Source organism: Paramisgurnus dabryanus, chromosome 12, assembly GCF_030506205.2.
Source record: "Paramisgurnus dabryanus chromosome 12, PD_genome_1.1, whole genome shotgun sequence".
NCBI lineage: Eukaryota > Metazoa > Chordata > Actinopteri > Cypriniformes > Cobitidae > Paramisgurnus > Paramisgurnus dabryanus.
In genome coordinates this window covers 7487160-7502756 of record NC_133348.1, presented here as the reverse complement: position 1 = coordinate 7502756, position 15597 = coordinate 7487160, and the positions used below count along the sequence as shown (strand labels likewise).

The 15597-nt window shown below is 40.8% G+C and overlaps 1 long non-coding RNA gene across 1 annotated transcript; it reads right to left on the bottom strand.

Moving 5' to 3' along the window:
• Nucleotides 1-8640: 8640 nt before the first annotated feature.
• LOC135737877 (uncharacterized) lies at nucleotides 8641-10940 on the bottom strand. Its single transcript, XR_010528608.2, has 2 exons — nucleotides 10513-10940; nucleotides 8641-10425 (listed from the first exon to the last, which is right to left on the bottom strand). It is a non-coding gene; the product is annotated as an uncharacterized lncRNA (long non-coding RNA).
• Nucleotides 10941-15597: the final 4657 nt, after the last annotated feature.

The following is a 15597-nucleotide window of genomic DNA, read 5'->3' as shown; positions in this document are numbered from 1 at the left end:
GACAGCAAGCACAGCGCGTACCTGCCATTATTCATCACTGGGATAAAGATGGTAATGACCGCACGCTACAGGATGATGCTGTTTCTGCGCCTATCTCATTAGGTCCTCTCCGTGTCTCATTGAAAACAGGGCTGTTTTGTATTAAAATATGATTGATTGCCTGGTTTGCTTGCTGTGCATCATGGGAGCCGATGCGGCGGAGCCATCAGCCTCGATGAGTCATGAGTAAATGACAGACTGCTTGTTCTGTTCCCTTCACTTCCACCAACACGACAAACGTAATGGTCCGCGAGACGGCGGCACGTACAGGCGCAGACTGACTTCCATTTACAGCTGAGACACAGACAATGGAAAGCGTTTTCCCAGAGCTTTCACTATAGAAAGCTGTGAATCACATTACACGACTTGTTTTGAAATTAAACTTTGATTTATTTAGCTTTTGCTGGCATTTTTCAGGAGTATCTGGTGCAAAACGACATTTTGCTGAGTTTTTCACAGTTCTTGCAATCCTGATACCAAAAAAATATCAAAATATATACAGTCTACAGTATAGTTTATCTGATCAATCTTTATTAAAAACAAACATGTGTAATGCTTTTCTTTGTATTTTGGGACCCATCTATTGTGCAATGTTTGTACAATGTCATTCGTACATCTTGGCACGATCTGCTTTCACCCCATGACGGTGGGATTTTTTTTGGGATAATTGTACCTTTTGCATGATCCAGATCGTACAAATATATACAAAATCCCTACCACGAGAAATACATGATTTGTTTATGAAAGATGCTGTAAATGATTTTGAGATAAAATGACTTTATTAGCCTTTTGAATTGTGTATAAATATTTATTATAAAAATAACATGTCTACATGTTGATGCATATTAAATATATTCACAATTATTCACCATGTGCAGTAAGTGAATAAAAAGGTTAAATCCGACAAGTACAAAGTTTATTCAAGTACTGTGGATGATACAGTTTGCAGTTTTCAATGTCAATGTAAACAAATGTATGTTAATAATATTCAAATATTCGCATATGGCACCTGCAAGACGGCATCTACACAAGAGGTCCAGCGAGTCTAGCATCCTAAATGACCCATGTCTTCAAAACAAAAGTGGGACAGAAGTTTTCAGGAATTCAAAACAAAAACATGGATGCCTGAACATAACTTTCCATTAATTGGTTATGATGATTCACTTTAACCTCCAGTTTGTTCAGAAGGCAAATCCTGTATATGGGCTGTGTTATGGGCATATAAACAACTTGATCTCATTTAACCCATGCCATGCAGGGATCATTTGAGTTTCGAGATGAGTAAAGAACATTAAAAACAGAAGTTACTTGCTTGTCTACTTTTTTAGTCCCCTATATGTAAACTCATGAAATGAATGCTTGTGCTCCTGAGATTACTAAAAGTTGCAATGCTCTAAACATATCCCTTTTTTTGTCTCATATGTGACCCTGGACCACAAAGCCAGTCATAAGTTGCACGGGTATATTTGTAGCAATTGCCAAAATACATTGTATGGGTCAAAATTATAGATTTCTTTATGCCAAAAATCATTTGAATATTAAATAAAGATCATAAGATATATATTTTTTTTAATTTTAGTGTTAGGCAAAGATTAATCGTGATTAATTGCATACAAAATAAAAGCATTTTTTTGCATAATATATGAGTATGTATTTATTTAAGAAACATTATATATATATTTATATTTTTTCTATATTATATATAAATAAAAAAAATCTGAAATGAATATGTGTGTGGTTAATATACATAATAATAACATACAGTACACACACACACATATATTATGCAAAAAATCACTTTTATTTTGTATGCGATAAATCACGATCAATCTTTGCCCTGCATTAGTACAGTTCCTGTAAATATATTAAAACTTTATTTATTATTACTTTGGACAACTTTAAAGGCGATTTTCTTAGTATTTTGATTGTTTTGAACTCTCAGATTCTAGATTTTCAAATAGTTGTATCTTTACCAAATATTGTTGTCCTATCCTAACAAATACATCATTTCCACACATCAACGGAAAGCTTATTTATTCAGCTTTCAGATGATGTATTAAGGTCCCAGGGTCATAAATTGTATTTTGCAGACAGCTTAAGAGTGAAGTGAAGCAAGACAATAATCAAATGTGTTTTTCCGAATCATCTTGTCTCTCCATTTAGCATTAGGGATTCGGATTCAATTAAATAAAACTGTTAGTTTGGACAGTTTATGTAAATGAGACGAAAATGATTTCCAGTTTCTTTTTGACTCAATGCATGTACCGTAAGCATGATTGTCGTTTTCTGAGTTTAATGCTTTCACCTAGTTTGTGACCTTTGTGCCTGCTCTCACGAGAATTCAGACGCATTTTATGAGTTGGCGAATTCGTATGAAGTTAATTGAGCAAAAACATAAAATTATCATACAAAAAAAACAATAACGAAAAGCCAAATTATACACAAATGTTCGGAATGTGGTCGTACGAATTAGCCACCTGGTAAATATGTACGAATTGCCATGAGATAGCGTTGGATCTTCATTGTTGTTGTGCAAAATACAGTACCTGTATCAAATATTGTGCTTTTTTGGGAAAATTAGGTAGTTATATATTTAAAATGTCATTGTCCTCATTTTTATTTGTTAGCTTTTTTGTGACTGACTCATTTTTCAGATGGGTTGCTTGAGTGCAGTTTAACTTTACATTTTGAATGGATTGCAGTTTTAAAGTAGTTTCAGTGCTTTGAGAGTCAGTGCTAAATCAAACCGTTCCTAAGACAAGATCTTCATTACGTGCACCGCCGTAATGCACTTTGTTCTTGCTCCGGCCGGCGTGCGTCCTTGTAAGATTTGTAAGTTGTGTTGAGAATAAATTGTAAGTGTCAAAACAGCGAGTAAATCTAAATCATGTGAGCAGATACAAACTCGGATTAAATTCCAATTACATTCGCAAGGCCTCCTTTGAAAAATGACTGTAAACAATGTCTGTTGACCCAGAAAGCTTTGGAGGACGTTGATGGTATCTCATTACTGTCCCCGAAACTCAGATATATGCAAAGCAGACAGCTTTACATATTCAGCAGCACTACCTACATAGTAAAACTACAACTTTTTTTACCACATGTAGCTCAATACAAAGGCATCATGCATTATAAAACTTTTTACATCGGATGCTAGGATGTTGCGTGTGGTTGCTAGGGTGTTCTGGGTGGTTGCCTGCTTACCCATATTATCATGTGAAAATTGATAAAAGTCGATAAGGTACACAGTTTGAGTTTTCATTTATGTCTGTAGCCAACCAAACTGACCAATGGCCAATGGTTTGTGCCGTAGTAGTGATGCTTGACTGAATAAAGACACATGCATTCGGTGAAGAAGAGAGGGCGGGGTTTAAGGTGTCAGGCTTGGAATGTGACCTCTGACCTCTAGTGTGAAGATGAATGCAATCACAGCAGGCGTGAAGGAGAGGTTAATCAGTCGACGCATGGGATGCGGTTTTCGTCAGGCACGTGCACAGACGCACATCACATGCCCACCCAAATCCTTTTATTTAGATGAACCAAGCAAAAGGAATCCGATTCAATCCATCTCTCTGAAACCTGGCAAGGAAGGTCACTTCTCTCCAGCAAGTCAGAGAAATCAACCTAATGTGCCTTCAAAAAGCGGATCAATTCCTATTCACGCGTTAAGCTGCCCGGAGTGAGAGAGCTGAAATTCAAGCCCAAATGTAATTTGGCGTACAACAGTCACGGGTGAATCATTTGACAGGATAGATGGTGATTTAAGCGCCTTTTACATGACTGCAGCTCTCCCAAGAAAAGACTTCAGATTTATTGCTACCAGTTGAGGTGATATATTGCCACTTTTTCCCCTTCCCTTCAGGGTCTCGCGTGGGTTTCTAACTCTGAGCTCGGTGTTGCATCATGTCTAGATAATCGAGACAAATACAGCAGGCATCAGGGTGGTCGTGGCAACCCGCTCCACCGCCGGATGAAAACTATGAGCTGTATTTTTCTTGTGTAGCTGTCTCTACCTCTCATGAAAACGTGTAGGCCTGGAGATGTTAACTTTGGGTGAAAAAGTGATTCGGTGCATCTTCAGAAATGTTTGACTCGGTTACAGGGGTATTGCATTATCAAACGTTAAGCACATTTAAAGTTATAGAGTTGGGAGGGATTTTTTGCATGCATAAGGAAAACGAAAGGCTTAACTGATCTGTTTGGAGTGAGGCCGCATACATGGGCCTGAAAATATTTGGGTATGTAAGCAACACTTAAAAATGTATGAATGCCTGTTTGTTGGATAACAAAATATCCAACCAAGTGCAATTAAAAATTTAATGCATGCAAGCTGCAAACTTTTTTGATGAAAATAAACAAAAATTATTGTGTTAAAATTAGTGTTAAAAACTAAATTGTTAGTTTAGCTGTATTTCAATTCATGCAATTTTATCTGTCTAACAGAGATGGCAACAGAGAGGCAAAAGTTACGGATTGCAACTTTAAAATAAATAATAAAAAAAGCAAAATTTCTTTATTCAAAAAAAAAACTACAAAATTCGACTGCTTTACGGCATACGTCACTTCCTCCACACAATTTTTTTTTTAACGTGAATTTTGCTGGAGGCTACTTCAGGAGTGTAGAGATAAACCTCTATTATGTGACTCTTTGGCACCGTGTTAGTGTCACGGACCTATGACACGGGCGACCTGGGTTCGATTCCCCTTTAAGGCAATTTTTTTATATAAACTCACAATCTTGATTCATAGATAAATGTGATCTTCTTTATAAATGACAGAGATTATCTTGCATATAGTTCCCTGTATTCAGATGCTGCATTCACGTGTTCAAGTATTTACCTTTCTTTTACTGTCTATGGTATTTACATTACAATCCATGATGCTATAGCAGTCAAACTTGCTCAAACTCATAGTGTAAAACCAAACCCTATTCATTCACCAATCAGATCCGAGCGTTTCTCTCTTCCTCATTTGCTGCGTTCCGCTGTCACTCGCGTGACGTATTACAAAGCGGCAGACCTAAACACATCGGTTTACTTGGATTTGGAGTGACAATTTTCACACAAAAGAGAGGAAAAATGAGCACCATTGCGGAAAATCCTGGTGGCGAGGGAGAGAAAGACGATGCAACAATATTTGTTTCGAAAAAGGCAAGGAAATACTTCTGGTCGTTTCTCAATTGAAAGGCTGCAGCCTCCGGAGGTCAAATATGCAGGCTGCAAACGTCATCAAGCCTGGTTTATTAAGCTAAACTGAGCATTACATTCGCAAGTCATAAGCATACTCAATTTACGATTAACTAAGTATAATAGTCAACTTTATAATTGTTAATATTCTGAAATAAGACAGTCTTGATGAAGTATGCAGCTTAGAAATACGACATCCGGAGGCTGCAACCTTCAGATTGAGAATTTGCTTCTGCCACGAGTTCCTTATCAGAAAGTTGTAACATGACTGCGTTTCTCCCTGATGCCTCAAAATGTTGATCGTTTAGCGTTTAGTTTTTAAAGGTTTAGTTTAGTTTTAAGGTTGGCCAGTTCTTTTCCTTTGCGACAGTGCTGCGGCGCTTGCGGCCTCTAGGGGCGCTAGGCGTGAAAAATACATGTCTAGCGCCCCCTAGTGGCCAAAAAGTTCTGCGGTGTGCCTTTAAACCTCACATAACACGTGCTGTTTCTGCATTTCTGATGTTAATCTGGAGTACCTATAGAGTAGTATTAGCTCTTTTATATCTCCGAAGAGTCTTTAGTTTTATCAGATTTATAAAAGACAGATCAGCTTTACGTATGAAAAAAATCGGAAGGAGGAGTTACAAGCTGCGGGAGGAGCGAGTACGACTCATGCAACACTTTATACAACACTGGATAACTTCTGATTCATTACATGTTCATGTCGTTTATATAATATGCACTTACGTGCCTATTTCCAACATAACACAGAAATCCTACTTACCACATGCAACTCATGACCCGGTTGGGACTTTTTAATGAAATCCAGTGCATCAAACACACACACAAAACTCAGCTGCCCCCCTGGATAAACAAACGATATCCATTTTTCCATAAGGCTGGCTTTCTTCTCCTTACATCCAGAAACACACTTCTTTATTCATGCCATTGTTGAGTTTTGAAATTAAGCTGTAGCTGTTGCGTGATGTGATGTTTGTAAGTTCTAGCATCTCACAGGTTTTCCGGGGGAAGCGCCCATAAAAAGAAGTGATACGTATAGAAACCCCTTAAACGTCAGCTGGACCGGTAATCGAAAAAACTTTCCGAAACTTGTCAAACCCTGGCGAAGTGCATTCGGCACAGAAATACTCTGTAACACACCCAACTGGTTTTTTGACATTTTGCCTACGTTTAGCATTAGAAAACAACTCTATAACTGTGTTAATAAGTCCGAATGAATAAAATACCATTGAACCACCCCTTTAACAATTTTACAAATATAATGCACTGCCACTGTTTATCTTTTACTGTATGTTTTCCTAGGGGCACCCAAATCAAATACGAATCCATCTCTTTAATTACCAGGTGGCATTTTAAAAATGCTTTTAGCTTTTAAACTAAATACGAAGCGATCCTGTGAGCCTGTATCTCCTCTGGGGTGTATGAGTCTCATGTGATTTACAGAAGCGTGAGTAACAGGCTAATCTGCTGGGACTGGTCAGTGGTTGGAGGTCTTTACGTGTTGGCTTCAGGCGCTGTGGTCTTCGCTAATAGCTAAGGCTCCACACCATCATCTGCTTTGCATTGGTGAGTCGTGCATGCATTGCATTTTGGGGTCATTGCGGTGCTCCTCTTCATGTTCTCCTGTGGTTTGGAGGGTCTTTATTGGTAACCATGAAACCAACCTACTTCTCCCTAACTTAATATATTTAGCTGTTATGCAACCCAAGTTCATAATGTAAAAAAAATGGTTTGCAAAAACATAATTGCAATTTTTGGGTAAACTGTTCCTTTAAGGCATGCTGTATATGCAGACTGCTCTTGTAGTATTTGATATATGTGTGTGTGCTGCATATTGAGGACTGCTGATGTCATCAGTTAAACACATTTTTGTCTTTTGCACTCACTGAACGTCAAGTTTCAAGTGTAATTCTGCTTGCTCAGACAACTGCAGAGCGTCCTGTCACATCTCTTATTGATGGAAACTGTTTTTGTCAGGTTGAATGAAACCTGCCGGTGCTGCCATAATTGCTTAAGCAGCTATGATGCATCTGGATTGCATAAAAATCTGACCTGGAGCACACAGAAAAACATTGCTGTAACCTTAAAGGAAAACACCACAGTTTTTCAATATTTTACTATGTTCTTACCTAGGGATGTTAACAATTAATTGATCTTCGATTAATTGTCGATAAGAATTTACTCGATAAAACTTAACGATTGTTGAAAAACAAGATCATGCACGTGTGTGCGACGCCTGCGCAAAACACATACAGTCGGAGAAAAAAAAATTAAGCGAGCGCGCAAAAGTTAAACTACTAGCTATGATCACAACGATGCTCGATGCCAAGCACACGCATGTGCTTTTTAACGTCATGCGAGACGAGGCTGGCTGGCTGCCAACGCAACGAAATGACATCCGCAGTGGATCTGAGAGGGTCCGATGGAGAAAATGCAAATACGTTTAGGATACTGAAAGCAAAGACCCACTTTCAGGGAAGCCTGCAAGATTAGCATAGCAACACTGCTATATACAGAGAAGGAGACCAGAAGCCGTTTTTAATGAAAAGATTAAAATGTTATCTTAAATTATGGCAAGAAACTGTCAAATGTAAACTGTAACTGACTGTCGTTACACCCTGAATGCCCGCAACATATATCACTGATCATCATTATTGACTGGCTGAGGCGCTGCTTGTTTTCTAATGGAAGGTTGCCATCTCCGTAATATAAGCATCTTTGCTGAAAGTAGGTACGTCTAAGCTGAGGTGACGACGAGAAAAGTGCCCTTCGTGTACTTCTTGGATATAATTACAAACAGTGTATCAACGACTCGGAAAGCGAGGTAAACAACTTGATAAATAACACGTGATGATAATAAAACTGTTATTTTGACATGGACTTTCATGCGTCTGTTGCAGAGTGCCCATGTGAGGCGGAGTTATACACTGTGTCTATTAGTCATTATATTTCATTACGAGATAAGTTTAAATTGATGATATTATCAAAACAACAACTACATTGACTCATTTTACAATCCCACTAGCATGTTATTTAGACAAAATAAAAAAAATTAATTTGCGTGAGGAAGCTGTCGTTTTTATGCACACTTTTATGTCATTGGCTATATGCCGCTGCAGTGAAGGCTTATTGCACTATTAATGTTAACGATTATTCGATTGATTGATCGTTAATTTAAATGTTCATCGAATATGGGAAATTGCATAAATTGACATCCCGATTCTTACCTCAACTTAGATGTATTAATACATACCTATCTTTATTCAATGCGTGCACTTAATCTTTGTACAGCGCATCGTGAATGTGTTAGTGTCACAGGTAGGGGTGGACCCAGGTGTAAATAAGGTCACGCCCCTTTCTCCACCTCGAGGAGATTCCCAAAGTCACCCCAATGACCAGACACACAAGGTAAGCATAAAATTAAAATATACTTTATTTAATTTACTTAAAAATATTAAATAGGGAAGGGGAAAGGGGAACTTAAATGACGGCCACTCTAGGCTCTCCTCCACGGCTCAATATCTCAGTGTTCACGTTGGCTCTCTTTCTCTCCACAGACGGCTGCTCTGCGCTGGTTACAGCTTCTAGGTAGGTATGGCTCTCTCCATAGCTCAATATCTCAGTGTTCACGTTGGCTCTCTTTCTCTCCACAGACGGCTGCTAGGATACAGGGACACAGTGAATCGTTCTTAAGACGTTCGCTCACCTCTGCGCTGGTTACAGCTTCTAGGTAGGTATGGCTCTCTCCACAGCTCGATATCTCAGTGCTCACGTTGGCTCTCTTTCTCTCCACAGACGACTGCTGGGATACAGGGACACAGTGAATCGTTCTCAAGACGTTGCTCACCTCTGCGCTGATTACAGCTTCTAGGTAGTTAGGGCTCTCTCCACAGCTCGATATCTCAGTGTTCACGTTGGCTCTCTTTCTCTCCACAGACAGCTGCTGGGATACAGGGACACAGTGAATCGTTCTCAAGACGTTGCTCACCTCTGCGCTGATTACAGCTTCTAGGTAGTTAGGGCTCTCTCCACAGCTCGATATCTCAGTGTTCACGTTGGCTCTCTTTCTCTCCACAGACGGCTGCTGGGACACAGGGACACAGTGAATCGTTCTCAAGACGTTTGCTCACCCTGCGCTGGTTACAGCTTCTAGGTAGATATGGCTCTCTCCACAGCTCGATATCTCAGTGTTCACGTTGGCTCTCTTTCTCTCCACAGACGGCGGGTCGCGAGCTTGCGCTGGCTGGTTTCTGCAATGCAGCGATTTAGCAATGTTTTGTAATAGGACGCCGGGGGCCAAGACCCTCTCGGCGGACTCGTTGATGAACAGAGGGGCGAGAAAACCACGCCGGCACACCGGGTCGAGCGCTGCCCGTTCCTCGAGACCCGTTGGTCGATCGAAAACTGGACCGGGGCGCCCTTTCGCCGAGACCTCGGGCCAGCGGATCTCTCTTGCCTCTACTCTGTGATGATGAACAAAACACAAGTAAGGTAACAATAGTAGGTGCAGTACTCACACACGCTGCCACTCGCACCGTTCTTCGCCGCCACTCTGTAATTCTGTGGAACTGAAAGCACACTACAGCAGTATTATACAGGTTTTTTCTAGCGCCGTTCTTTCCTCTTCACCGTCCCAGGACGAGTGACTGGAAACGGGATTACGTCAAACAGGACACAGCACTCACACTGCAATACACGGCATTACACAGCACCGCTTCAAGTGAAAACTTCCAAAGACTCACCCCACCACGCTCAGTGCACACAATAGACACCCGTCTTCCTCCACGTCGCTCTGGGCGAGAATAGGGAGATGGTAGATGGCCTAGCGTTTATTTGCTATCGTTGCTGTAGCTGCTTTCCCACGGAAACCTTCGGCTCACCCACCACGCTGGTACAGGGGTAGGGCCACTCGGTCTCTCTTGAGAGCACTCAAACAATGTATCAATCCAATATATATAAACACTCACTTCAAGGGATTTGGATTACTCACGATCTCTGTCTTTCTTCGTCCTAGGTTGTCTTCATGCCAATAGTAACTCCAGGTATCTAGACAGGGCGCTTTCCAGTCACAAACACCACTTTTCCCACGGATATATACTCACAGCGGTAAGTTCTCCTCTCCTTCCGTTTCTCTCAACCAATGTCAGTGTCCGTCTAGTACTTCACCTATAAGGTCTTCGAGGTCCTCATTTCCATCGATCTATGATCCACCCATAGGGAGAGAGAGCAATACAGCGATCCGAATATAGCGTATTAGGCGAGCTCAACTCAGCACTACAATACACACCAACACAACAGTGGATAACATCAGCGATTTCGGGGTGCTCCTTTTTAAAAGATCCACGACTTGCCTTCCTTTCACCCTCTGTGACTCTGTCCTCTTTCCGCCCGCTTCAGCGGTCGCCGGATCAACAGAGCTTCGGGCTCTTCAAAAGGTGCGTGTCTTTGTCTGCCTTTGGCAAAGGAGCTTCCCCGTGTCACTCGCCTCTCGTGTCTGAGTCCCCTGCTTTGTGTTCTTGCAGAGCCATTTATTCATCTCCCTCTCACACAGCCTCCAATCACACTTCACTCGCTTAACTCTTTACACCTGTGGCTCATAAGCCCCGATTATGTTGCCCTGGAAACCAGGAAGTGAGACGGTCCGTCTTCGAATGCGGCCCGGTGGGAAACCTTCCGGGCGGAACCAAACTTCCCTAACTTTGGTTCCGCCCCCGAAAAGATCGTCACCTTGTGACATTAGCATTTATCCTAGCCCCATTCATTCCTTAGGATCCAAACAGGGATGAATTTAGAAGCCACCAAATGCTTCCATGTTTTCCCTATTAAAGACTGTGACATGAGTAGTTACATGAGTAGTTACACGTGGCAATTTTTTTAAGCGGATAAAAAATGAGAACTATATTGTATGGTGGAAGAGCACTTAGTTTGTGGCGCAGTTATATTGATGGATGTTTGAGCGAGAGGGGAAGTAGTGAGGAGTGATAATGTTACTGTGCACCGAGATCGAAGTGCTGCAAACTAAGTGCTCTTACGCCATACAGTTCTCATTTTTATACACTTAAAAAATATATTATTTTTGTGCCACCATACTTACTTGTGTAACTACTCATGTCACAGTCTTTTAATAGGGAAAACATGAAAGTGTTGGGTGGCTTCTAAATTCATCCATGTTTGGATCCTAAGGAACGAATGGGGCTAGGCTAAATGCTAACACATTCACGAAGCGCTGTACAAAGATTAAGTGCACGCATTGAAAAAAGATTTTATGTATTAATTCATCTAAGTTGAGGTAAGAACATAGTAAAATATTGAAAAACGGTGGTGTTTTCCTTTAATGCATGATCAGCGAGAGAGAGAGCGAGAGTGACTGACTGTAAGACAGGAAGTCCCGTGATGACTCAATGGTGAATTGATTTGAGCTTAGAGTGGCAGCATGGAGTATATGAGTCACAGTTTCCATTCTGACTATTCCTCTCTCTCTCTCTCTCTCTCTCTCTCTCTCTCTCTTTCTCTCTCCCCCAACTGTTTGCATCTATATTTAAAAGGGTGTTTGTCTGTATCGTATATTTTGTTGCACTAAAAGCTATTCTTACCTTGTTTATATTTATATACATGGTATTTTTCTGTTTTAGGAACCTTTGTTTAGTTGAAAGCAGCATCACATGTTTCCTTTCCAGAAGTCTGTCCCAGCATGCACTGCAACAAGCTCGTTTCATCCAGTATAGGAAACGTGTCAAATGTAGATTATGATGTTAACATCAAAATTCATTGAATGTAGAGCATTTTGCCTCATCGCTTACAGTAGGTGCTAGCATCTGGGGACTGAAAACAAGCTGCTGTGTTGCATGTGTGATGAGGACACGAAAGGTTATTTTCCAGGCATTGCATATTTAATGCATATCACATTTGTGTGAACCTTTCTCTCTCCCTGGGTGGCCCTGAGTTTCTCTTATACTCTGATTCTTTTAGTAATAGTTGGAAACACTATTAGAGATGGTTTATGACCATTTGGATGCTTTCCGAGCGGCTTATGACTGGTCGATCATGAATCACGTGTGGGTGGGTCACGAATGCTTTCTTTCAGAATGAGAAAGCTCAGGGTGAGTGGGCACGCCGGTTCTGAATCTGTGGGCTGAGGCCACAAGCTCTACAAATACACACTGGGGGATTTTTTCATAAGCGTGCATGTTTTAGCTAGAAAACTGAATGCGTTTGACCTCGATATCACATGTCACAGCACCGTGATATGCTGTTGTCTGTTTAAAACAACATTTATGCATTTGGCAAAAACTTTAATCGAAAGCGACCTGCGGTGCATTACAAGGTATTAATTTTTTATAAGCATGTGTGCTCCCCGAGTTTGAACCTATGACTTTTGTGCTGCTAATGCAATGCACTGAGCTATACATGAGCATATTTTTCTATTATTTTTATAATGCAAGCTTCTTTGATGACCTAATTTACTTGTAGTATGTACTAACAAAAGTGTGCACTTGCACACTTCGTTCATAACGAATAGAGAAAGCCTATCATGGCATGTAGCTCAGTTGGCTAGCATTGGGATATAGCAGCCAAAAAGGTCATGGGTTTGATCTCGGGGAACACACAAACTAATAAAACGTATAACTTGAATGCGTGCCAAATGTAAAATGTTTAGTAAAACGTGGGGTTTGCATAAATATTAACATAATTTTCCATGAAATATTCATTTATCCTTGATGCAATATGTCAGCTACTCTTTTGTTCAGCGCTGTTTGGTTGCACACGCTGCCCAGCTGATTCATCCGGTGGTCATAATGACCTGCGTGTTGTTTTGTAATGGAAGGTGCCCTGATAAGAGCTGCCCTACATTGCACACATGTGCATTCAGGGAGAGATAAGCCCTGCTGCATTCGTCCTCACATCAGAGGCTCTTTGATGCAGGAGCTCCTGATAGCATCTCTACATGCGATGGCCCGCTAACTGCCAAGGCGACGCTTGCGCCTATAGATGCACAGATAACGGCAACAAAGCTTCACCAGAGGAAAGAGCTCCACTTTATTTGGCTGTGAATGTGATCAGGCATCGAGCGCTCTGTTATCTTTTCTTTGGTTGCCAGGGATGACATTTTAGTTAGACATTTTAGGTAATATATCTGGAGTGTTTGTCTTTTGTGTGGTGGTGTATTTATATTATAAATATTTATATTGTGCAATATAGTTATATATTTTATATATTTATAATCTTATTATTATCCGTGTTATTTACATTTTGTATGTTTATGGACGAATGATCCCTATCAAATAAATAAACAAATTAAATTAATGTATGCACATGGCATGCATCTATTTATGTCATGCATCGATCTATGAAATGCACCTAACTATCCATCCATCCATTCATGCATGCATCCATTTATCCATTTATCCATCCATCAAACCATCTATCTCTATCTAGCTATCCATCCATCCATCTATATCAATCCAGCTATCTAGCCATCCATCCATCCATCAATACATCTCTATCTAGCTATCTAGCCATCCACCAATGCATCTATCCATCCATTCATGCATGCATGCATCCATCCATCCATCCATCTATCCATCCATGCATTCATCCATCCATCATGCATCCATCCATCCGTCCATGCATCCATTCATCAAGCCATCTCTATCTAGCTATCTAGCCATCCATCTATGCATCCATTCATCCATCCCTCCATTCATCCCTCCATTCATCCATCCATCCATTCATCCATCCATCCATCCATCCTTTAATGCATCCTCCATCAATGAATGCATCCATCCATACATCCATCTATCGATCGATCCATCCATCTATCTCTATCTAACCATTCATCCATCCATGCATTCATCCATCCATCATGCATCCATCCATGCATCCATCCATCCGTCCATGCATCCATCCATCAAGCCATCTCTATCTAGCTATCTAGCCATCCATCTATGCATCCATTCATCCATCCCTCCATTCATCCCTCCATTCATCCATCCATCCATTCATCCATCCATCCATCCATCCATCCATCCTTTAATGCATCCTCCATCAATGAATGCATCCATCCATACATCCATCTATCGATCCATCCATCTATCTCTATCTAACCATTCATCCATCCATCCATCCATCAATCCATCTATCTCTATCTAGCCATCCATCCATGCATACATCCAGTCATCCATCAATCCATCCATCCATCCATCCTTTAATGCATCCTCCATCAATGAATGCATCCATCCATACATCCATCTATCGATCCATCCATCTATCTCTATCTAACCATTCATCCATCCATCCATCCATCAATCCATCTATCTCTATCTAGCCATCCATCCATGCATACATCCAGTCATCCATCAATCCATCTATTGATCCATCCATCTATCTCGATCTAGCTATTCCTCCATCGCTATCTATCTATCTCTATCTATCTATCTATCTCTATCTATCTATCTCTATCTATCCATCCATCCATCTATACATCAATGCATGCATGCATCAATCCATCCATGCATCCATCTATCAATCCATCCATTTATCTCTATCTAGCTATCCATCCATCCCTCTCTATCTAGCTATCCATCCATCTATCCATCTATCTATCTATCTATCTCTATCTATCCATCCATCCATCTATACATCCATGCATCCATCCGTCCGTGCATTCGTCCATGCATCCATCCATGCATCCATCCATCCATCCATCCATCCATTCATCTATCTCTATTTAGCTATCCATCCATCCATCTATCTCTATCTATCCATCCATCTATACATCCATGCATCCATCCATGCACCCATCCATGCATTTGTCCATGCATCCGTCCATCCATCCATCCATCCATCTCTATCTATCTCTCTAGCCATCCATCTATGCATCCATCCATCCATGCATCCATCCACGCCTCCACCCATCCATCCGTCCATGCATTCGTCCATGCATCCATCCATGCATCCATCCATCCATCCATCCATCCATTCATCTATCTCTATTTAGCTATCCATCCATCCATCTATCTCTATCTATCCATCCATCTATACATCCATGCATCCATCCATGCACCCATCCATGCATTTGTCCATGCATCCGTCCATCCATCCATCCATCCATCTCTATCTATCTCTCTATCCATCCATCTATCTATCCATCCGTCCGTCAGTCCATCTGTCCATCATCTCTTTGTGTCCATCCATCCATCATCTCCATATATTTATCATCTCTATTTATCTGTGTGTGTCTGTCTATCCATCCATCCATACATCCATACATCCATCATGTAGAAGTCAGTATTTAGTGTTGACCTCTCTTGGCACTAAACTCTTTTGAGGAGACTGAAGTCCTTAGGTCATTTAATTAGAAATTAGGATTTGA